This window comes from Cupressus sempervirens, chromosome 3 (genome assembly GCF_028749045.1).
Source record: "Cupressus sempervirens isolate cs-2001-9-10 chromosome 3, ASM2874904v1, whole genome shotgun sequence".
NCBI lineage: Eukaryota > Viridiplantae > Streptophyta > Pinopsida > Cupressales > Cupressaceae > Cupressus > Cupressus sempervirens.
The window spans coordinates 882,440,282-882,450,137 of NC_143120.1; the positions used below are offsets into that span (position 1 = coordinate 882,440,282).

Sequence of the window (9,856 nt, forward strand, 5' to 3'; positions counted from 1 at the left end):
TTATCCTAGGAAGCCTTGGGAAGGATTTTCAAACTCCAACGTTTGGAAGGTTGAATCACCCCCTAAAGAGATCATTGAACCACTTTGAGCCCAAGCACAAATTCTACTTGCATTAGTTTCTTTTCACTACAATGTTCAAGATTTTCCAAGCAAAGACAGTTGGATGAAAATGAAACTAACATTTCACTCATTTCTCCAAAACAACAAATAAATGGTTGTCTTTTAAGCTTTACCAAACTAGGAAAAGTTGTTTTTGTTAGAATGTCCTGGTCTTTTCCTTGTAGTATCACATAATATGTATGCTATGTTGTTGTTGAAAGGATTTACTAGTGTTTCATATGATTCATGAATACCATCCAAGTGACAAGTATGGCTTGAAGTAAGTTATGCCTAAAGTAGCATTGTTTCATGATTTACGATAGTAAGGATGACCTTTTTGCAGTCCAATGTTTGAGATAAACATAAATACAAATGTCCTCAAGCCATATGGAATACACACACAAAATTTGATCAATTTAGGAGACTCTTCACTAGAAAAACATATTATTAAAATCAAATCAACTTAGCTCTCACTTATGAGGTTATCTTCACTCGTAGATGAACCTTGGTGGAAGTTTACCAAGGATAATCTTGTACACAACTAAATGATTCTTAGCTAATGTGAATGTTTAAGTATGTTGCACAATTACTATGTACAAAGATTAAGATAGATGATCGCAAATCAAACATTATTAATTTGTGCAAGACACCTAGAATATCTCTAGAATTGAACACAATCAAGCTCCTACTCTCTACGCTTTCTTTCTTACATAATAATTAATTGTACCTTGAAAAATTGAAATGATAACAAATCTTTATTTTCTAACTATTCATTACAAAGTGGAATTATGTAAGCATTTGAACCAGTAATCAAAAGTAGATTTAATAGAGCAAGAGTTTAGGCTTAACAATGGGATAATTAAGTATTCTTAGTTTATGCTTTATCTATGCATTGGGTGAGTATGTATTATTTTTTGTTTTAGTTTATGTTGGTATTACTTGTTTCTAATGTTTTAGATGTCATTTCTTACTTCAGTTGGAATGTTATTATTCTGTTTTGCTTTGATTTTTTGTGTAGGGAGATGTCTTTCACCTGATAAAATGAAACTGAACAAGGAATGAGACAGTGTGAGATTTAATATAGCAACATGTTGCTTCAATAATTAGATTGAAGATTTAAATATGACAATTATCAGATAGTGGTTGAGAAGCTACCAATTTAGCATGAGAACAGAATAAATGAAATACTACCTATTTGATCATTTAGTCATGTTTGAGTTCATAACAAATGCTTCTAGAGGCACTAGACCGAGTAAAGCTGTAGGATTTGAACAAATACGCCAATCAAATCCACGAAGCCCAAGAAAATTTGCATGTAGAAAACCTATCACGGAGAAGAAAAAGACAAGAAGAGGCAAGGGTTTGATCTGAAAATAGAAAAATTGTATTCAGACGAAGAAAAATATTATTCAACAGATTCAATAAATTACAAAGAGATTCATCCTTATAAAGGAGATCGAAACCAAAAAAGGGTAACCTAAAGCCTAAAAAAGCTAGGGTTGCACATTATAATTAATCAAATATTAATTATATGCACCTACGAGATAGCTTAAGCAAACTAGAGTAATAAGCAACTTATTTAATTAAATCAAAGTAATTTAATTAATAAGTGAAAACAACTAATTACTCTAACACCCCCCCTTAAGTGAAGCTCAGGAGCTAACCCATCACAGCTATGAAAGTAGAAAAATGGGTCTTGGCAACAAGGCCTGATCAGGTACCTAATACAACAAAATCTCTATGAAACAGAGAAATAGAGAAAACCACATGGAAAAAACTCTACTCCAAAAAGAGATAGCAAAGAATGTTCCAAAAGAAAGGAATAAAGAGAGATCATGAAGAGAACCATTGAAGCATGAAAAGCCGCAAAACTCTGTCAAAAAGTGTTGATTTGTAGAACCTCCACAGAAATAGAAGGCACGAACTGAGCGTGCCTATATGGTAGATGATCCATCTCACCAAAATGCATAGGTAGCCAACCATTGCAATCACCTAGTATGTAGGATCAGGTACTAAATACATAGTTCACACTAACAAACCATCAAACCAAGGAAGCATTAGAACAATAAAATAACCCCCCCTTAATGCAGATGGGGTGAGGTGACAAGCAACTAAAAAGGTGGGCCAAAAATCTCCTACAACATAGGAACCAGACACATCAAGAGTGAGGTATAGACACCTATAAAGGCACGTGTCACCAACACTGCATGAGGCAAAAGAGGAAGAGGGCACAAAATGGAAAACAACTATCCCCCCCCCCCCCCCATGGCACTTTATAAAATAGTGCGAGTACAACAAATTACAATGATGAAAAGTATCCCAAAACGTAAGAGTGGCAGTTTATCTCAGTTCATTTGCATAAAGATGCTTACAATGAATATCAACAATGATAAAAAAAAGCATAAGGTTGATACAACAGAAGGTTCAGCCCAAAACAAAGCATCTAAAGCAACAAAATTGATCCTCGAACTTGAAACAACCAAGATATCCACCAGAATGAAAAAATGCATAAGACTAAATAAAAATTTCCTAGAGTGGAATCTGGAACAACAACTAGCATCACTAAAAAGAGCACAAAAATAGCTTTCCAACGATATAAAGAAGTCCAAAATCGGAGATCGGATGCTCACGATACACCTCCCGGAATGCAAAATAGAACATCTGGCTTTGACTGCCAAAATAGGCAACCAAACTGCATCAAAACCCAAAAACACCTATACCAGCATCTTTGTCTTAGAACCAACTTTTTGGTGGATTTTTTGGATCGAAAAAATACGTCTAGATGCTCAAGTTACGAAAAAAAAACCTCTAGGGCCTCCGGAATGCATGAAAAATTATTTTTTTAAAACAAAAAAAAATCAACCACTGCCATGCTGCCAACGGAGTAGTAGCCGAGGTGGTGGGTTGGTGGAGGGCTGCCTCAGGCAAAGCTACGGCAGGGACCACCAATGGAGCCGCCATCAGTAACTGCTAGTGGTGGCTGCTAGCGGTAACTGCTAGCGGTTCCGTCACGGTTTGCTAACTTTTGTAACTAAAAAATGTACAAAAATTTTAATGATTTTTTAAACTTTCTACCTTGGAGTGTGTGCAAAGGGTCATACAGGCGTGCTCGCAAAAAAATTTTTGCTTCCCAGATCAACGTTGTCCAAATCGAACAAATTTTATATCAAAACGAGGGTTTTGATGCCTTCTGAATCCATCTGTGAGGTTTGTTTGGCCTCAAACTACTCTGAAAATTAGTGACCCCGTATTTTCTCAGAAAAACTTGAAAAAACACCAGATCTGATTTGCCAAACTCTTGTTCTCCCTTTTTCTTGAAACACCGAACAAGCTACAGTAGATCTAGCTCTAATACCATGTAGGATTTGAGCAAATACACCAATCAAATACATGAAGCCCAAGAAAACCTACATGTAGAAAACCTATCACGGAGAAGAAAAAGACAAGAAGAGGCAAGGGTTTGATCTGAAAACAGAAAAATTGTTTTCAGACGAAGAAAAATATTATTCAATGAATTCAATAAATTACAAACAAATCCATCCTTATAAAGGAGATCGAAACCTGAAAAGGGTAACCTAAAGCTTAAAAAAGCTAGGGTTGCACATTATAATTAATAAAATATTAATTATATACACCTACGAGATAGCTTAAGCAAACTAGAGTAATAGGCAACTTATTTAATTAAATCAAAGTAATATAATTAATAAGTGAAAACAACTAATTACACTAACAAAAGTAGGGCTAAGTGTTATTTGCAGTTAATATAAGTAGTTAGGGGTTGTGTAAATATGGCGAAGGGGAATTTTTTCTGTAGCAGTCACACAATGGTTGCAGAAGCCATTTTTCAATGACCAAACAATTGCTACATAAGTTATTTCATAGCAGTTGCACAATTGTTGCATAAGTGTTTTGTAGTAGTTATGGTAGTTGTTGAAGATGTTGTATTTTAGTAGTTTTGTACAAGTTACAATATAGCTTGAGCAAAACAAAATTCTTGGTATGAGTGGTACTAGATAAGTGAGGGTCTGTAGGACACATACATTCTATTTTGTATTAACTTCTCATGGATATGCAGTTCAATGTTGCAGCAACTCTAAAGCCATTTGGTATATTAATGAATACAATAAGCCTATAGAGAAGGTGGGAAACTTGAATGTTGGTATGGGTATTTTGAGGGAATATGTTTGATAGGTACCTCTAAACATCATAGAGAAGGGGTCTTGCAGGAGCACCTACGATAGGATCAACATTTGGCACAAATTGTATACTTTTCATATATGGTGGTTACTTCCATTGGCTTTAAACCTACTTGGGTGTCATCATTAGGTTGAGTGACTTGATAGTATAACATTTACATCTTTGTCGTGGGACTTGGAAGTGAATACAACAATTCTATCTTTGTTGTTGTACTTGAAGCTTCACAACTGTTGTGTTCAATTGATAAAAACATGTGAGTTATTGTGTTATTGTGCTAAAGTTTCTTGTTCACTTTTTGCGTGTATTTGAGAAATTGAGAAATACTGCTACTAGAAAGAAAAATAAATCATGACTAGGTTAAACCATTTGTCTTGGATAGGCCATAAATCTTTTAGAACCATAACTAGATTAGATTGTCTAAGAAAACAAATCTTGACATTACATTGATCTAGACCTTGAATCCTATAAAGACACAGTGAACTAAAGTAGTAGCAATATAAATCTTGAAGAAGGCTTCTGAGATGAAATATACAAAAAGACATTTTATAAGTACTTAAGAAGATGAAATATTGTCTTTTCCTTGCTTATATTTTTCTAGTATATTGTGCTTTTCTTGATTTTTTTCTATGTTTTTGTAAGGTTCCTAGATTTACAAGGACATGTTTGGGATGAACAAGATAATCACAGTGAGGATGTTTTGTGAAATCAAGGTTGTGTAAAATTGTGAGTATATAATCAAAGAGATAGGGAAAAATGAAAAAGGAGTAGGGCAATAGTACAATTAGGTGTAAGGAAATAAATATTTTCAATTTTCAATTAAAAAAAAAAAAATTGGCACATGTTCTTGTGCAACATTTGTTAACTGCAAATGACAAAGCATTGTACAACATCATTTAAGTTGTTCAAGATCAAAGGAAGAGTTTTGTCAAGAAAAATTCCAAATAGTCCAGAATTTCTTAAAGCCTTTGGAACAAAAATATTTCGTACATATCATACAATCATAATATTGACTATGAATATCATGTGGAGATTACAATGACCAATAATGAGGTCATGTCTCAAGTAGGACATGACCTCAGATTTGGTAAGACACTTCTCCAATAATTTCAATTTTGTTTTAATCCATATTTCAAAATAAAAGTACCTCACGCAAGGCTAGAATGTTTTGGGTTTACAAATAATTACTAGTTATTTGGAGCACAATGCTTTCGTTTACTTGGCACTTGGATGTGTATAAGTTTTTAAAAGTTATCACCAGAGTAATGGCTTGACATGCATTGCCAAAGTATAAGACTCACAACATGCTAATGTTTCGAATTGATGACAAGCAAAATGAAATGATACTTTCAGTCACAATATACCTATATAGCTAGAGCCTAGAGGATACGTTCAGCATAACTAGATAGACGATAAATTAGAAGATGCCTTGTACCCTTTTACATACATTGACTCAAGTGCTGATTGGTTATGCTTGTTATCTAAACATATCTATAAAGCAGTTTCAGTTTTTTCAGTATCATGTTTACGATCTTCCAATGGTGTTTTATGATCACGCAGCATAACCCTGAGAATTTCAATCGTGTGGCAGATTGACTCAGATTGCAGTGCTGATGTTGTCAGTGGACAACTGAGAGAGGATGGGTTTACGTGTAATGCAGAATCAGAGGAAGATAATAATTCTTCAAGAGATGAAGAATTTAATACAGAAAACTTTTGTGTTTCACCAAGGGATTTGGAAAGACGGTTGCACGAGGTTATAATATCAAGGCTTCAAGATCGCATTGCAGAGCTTGAAACTCAACTTGAGGGGAGTCAAACTAAATTGCATGCGATCAAATCAGCTCTGAAGCAATCAAATGAGTCGAATCAAACATCTTAATCATTAAATGCAGGTATTTATAAGCCTATTAGGTTTTGCTTGGAACTTTTTTCTTTATGAATTTTAGGACTCTCACCCACTGATCATGCCTCTGTTACTTACATTGAAATGGATTTTGCTGGCATTCCTATTATTGATGTCAAATTTGATAAATGTATGTCAGATTTGCGTATAGATTTTGGACTGGATTCAGAGGAAGTAGGATCTGTCTCCTCTTTTTTGGAACACCCTGATGATTTGAGGTACACATTGACATTTTCATTTCAGCATTGTGTAGAATAGAAAATTCGTTGTAATTTGTTAGTAGTAATTTTTGTTTTATCTCGCCTTTCAGATTTTAAGATTTTCAATTGGCCACTAAAATGAAAGTCAATGCTAACATTCATTATTACCAATGTTTTCATTTCAAATTTAGACAGTAAATGATTAACAGAAAATCAAAGCTGTGGAAATACAATTCAAACTGTCACCACTGAACCTTGATAGTCATCTCTCCAAAGGTATTGGAGTTTCACAAAAGGGACATGAACATTCATGGTAAGAAAACAAAAATGTTTATATGTTTTTTTTTATACAATTCCTTTTATTTCTATGATAATGTTTGTTTTGATTATGATAATAAATTTAGTTGTCTCTAATTCTCTCTTTGTTTTGCAAAACTATTTCAGCTGCTGTAAAGGTCAAGAATGCTGCAAACACCAGCAAAAACAAGAACACTTCTGATCCCAAAAGCGAAAGTTGCCCTTATTCAAAGTGATATGTTCGTTCCTAAATGCTAGTTGGGTTCCGTTACAAAATTTGCATTGCATTGAGTGTATGTGAAAAGTAACTAGTATGTGAACAGTAACTAAACTAAACTCAAAATTTCAGGTGGTAGTATTAGGGTTGTCGATGATGAGGAGAATGTACCAACACTATGAGGGAGTACAAAATGTCCAAAAAAATCTCAATGGGGAGACTAGTGAGTGGAAAGTCTCCTATCTATGCTAATTGTACATCAAGTAAGGGGTGGGAATTCCATTTCTGCAAGGCTACATTGCTCAAATATCATGGCTTCCTGTTGTTTGTATCAACATCAATACTGAAAGAAAAAAATTCCTTATTTGGTTTTTTTTTTTTTTGTTGTTGCAGTTATTTGATCTTTCAAAAAGCCATACATATTTTTTTTGGCTGTCATAAAAGAGTTTACTCTGTATCATCTGCAGATGCTGATTATGGAATGCCTCATCTCATTTCATAAAATATTTTCTTAATCTTTGCACTGGTCTTGAGCAGGAGCTTTTCTCACTTTCATTTGGCTTTAGCTTCTATTTTTTTCATTTTTCAAGGAAAAGAACTAATACTTGTTTCCTTTTGTATGGTGTTGAAGTGATTTTCTCATTTCAGTTAGTAAGAATGTTGAGAAAGAACTTCTATGAAACTTACAAGTATTAGTATATATATTACATTGTTAATAAATTTATTATATTGATTAGGTTAGACAGTTACAAAGTAGTCTGTGCATACTTAAATTGTTTAACTCATTTCTATCAGGTGCACAAACATTATAAATACCTATCAACTTTAAGGCTGCAACTAATGAAGAAATCTTTGTGTATATAAAATGATTATAACTTTTCTTTTGTTTACATCTCCATAAAGAAATTGGAGTTTAGCAACAACTATTAAATTTTTAGTGGATGAATCAAAAGAAATAAAAGGATATTTGGCTATGGAGATTGTGGTTGACACATTATATAAATATCATGGTTTTAATTTTAATACTTGGAAAATGAAAATTTAAATGCAATCGATGAATAAAAATTAATGGGCAATAGGCACTAGAAAAGAATGTCCATCTATGATTCTCACTTGCACCACATAGACTTGCACAAAAACTCAAGTGAATTTTGGGAGGAATTGAATAAGTTATTTGGAACAAAAGCGCCTAATGCACAAATTTCTTTAACTACTTCGACTATATAGATTTCAAATGGAAGATAAAATTACAATGACAAATGACATAAGTAATTTGAGGTATATTATTGTTGCTTTTACACTTGGCCAAACTGCTTCTCATAAGTTAGAAGATACATTTCAACACTTTTAGCAAAAGAAACAAGATGTCAAATACAAATGATTCATAAGGTGTTTCTCAAGTTAAAAAAAACTTATGTGCTCAAACACATAACAAAATATCAAACATGAGAAAAGAGGAAATCATGTGTTATAACTATTAGAAAAAATGGTCACATATTTTGGTCTTGCAAAATCCATGCTAGAGATGTTCTTAATGGAAACATGAAAGATGAAGGTAATATTACTTGTGTTGAAAATGAGGACTTGTCAAATGATGAAGCCATTAGCTATGATTTTTTAAGTGACCTCGGAGAAGTATTATAAACCTTCATTCAATTGGAGGTTGGAGGCACAATACGATGGAGGATTTAATCATCTCAACTTAGCTTCTCACTCTGAGATGATATTTTGTTTGAGAAGCATTTTAGGTCTTCTGGTTTTTTGTTTATTCCTTCCAATGCTGACATTCTTTAAGGTACATGTATTGTGAAGTTTGATTTGTGGAGGCAAGTAAGGGGTTTTGTGTAGAGTTCAATATGGCGAGGTTGTGATTCGGGAGTTATGGAGGGAGAACTTGGGATTCTTAGATAGGGGCTACACCTTTACAAGGGTCATGAGATAACTTGATGAAACTCTGCTTGATTTAGGACTTGTTTCTCAAGTGAAGATTTTTACAAAATGTGTATACATCTTGTATTCAACAAATTTTAAAATGTAGATCTTAAAGGAGGTTTCTCAATAGATAATACAATTGCAAGAACAATGTAATAAAGGGGTGATTGTTAGTATATTTAGTGCATTGTTATCAAATTTATTATATTGATTAGGTTAGATGGTTACAAAGTGGTTTGTGCACAGTTAAATTGTTTAACTAATTTCTGTTAGAATCTGATAAGATTAATAACCCAGAAAACTAGTGCAAAGAATAAATATCTAAACTATGAATGCAAATGATACAAAATCAAAATAGCATCATAGAGTTAGTCTCCAAGAGAGTAATGCAAATGCTGGAAGCAAAATAGCATTAAGAGGATGCAAAAACAAGAGATGCAAATACAAGCTAGGTAGTATGCTTATATAGGCTAGGAAGAGGGAGGAGGTGGCAACACCAACCAATGAGGAGCAACCATCTATCGGACTAAAGATAGCAAAGTATCTTCCCAAGATAGCTAATGGATGCTCACATGTAGGAAGGTGACACCTCACAACCATTCACCTAATAAGACATGCTTTATTAACCTAAGTGAGATTATTAAAAGTGTAGGAAAAACTTAGCAAAATAGGAAAAATAAAAAAACTACACTAACACCCCCCCATAAGCGAAGCTTAGGTGGATGTAGAAATGGGTCCCGAAAAGTCAAGCCTGATGAGGTACCCATGTACATAAAATTCTCCCAAAAGAGAGAGAAAAGAGACTCCCCAAAGAAAATTAGAACTCCAAGTGAGAGGAAGCGGCCCCCCCAAAAGATGAAGCATCCCATACCCCCAGCAAAGCTTGCAAATTTTGTCCGGTAGATCCACTTACATCGAACAATTTTTCTTTCTTTAGAAAAAAGGACAAGATCCCAAGTGTGGTTCCTCATCAAGAAACTATACTCTTCCTGCATAGTTGTACCCCACTCA

General features: G+C 33.9%; 1 long non-coding RNA gene across 1 annotated transcript; it reads left to right on the top strand.

Annotated features, from left to right (window-relative positions):
- The first annotated feature begins 6,591 nt into the window (after window positions 1-6,591).
- Window positions 6,592-7,277, top strand: LOC149569614 (uncharacterized). The gene is made up of 2 exons (XR_016361760.1): window positions 6,592-6,712; window positions 6,844-7,277. It is a non-coding gene; the product is annotated as an uncharacterized LOC149569614 (long non-coding RNA).
- Window positions 7,278-9,856: the final 2,579 nt, after the last annotated feature.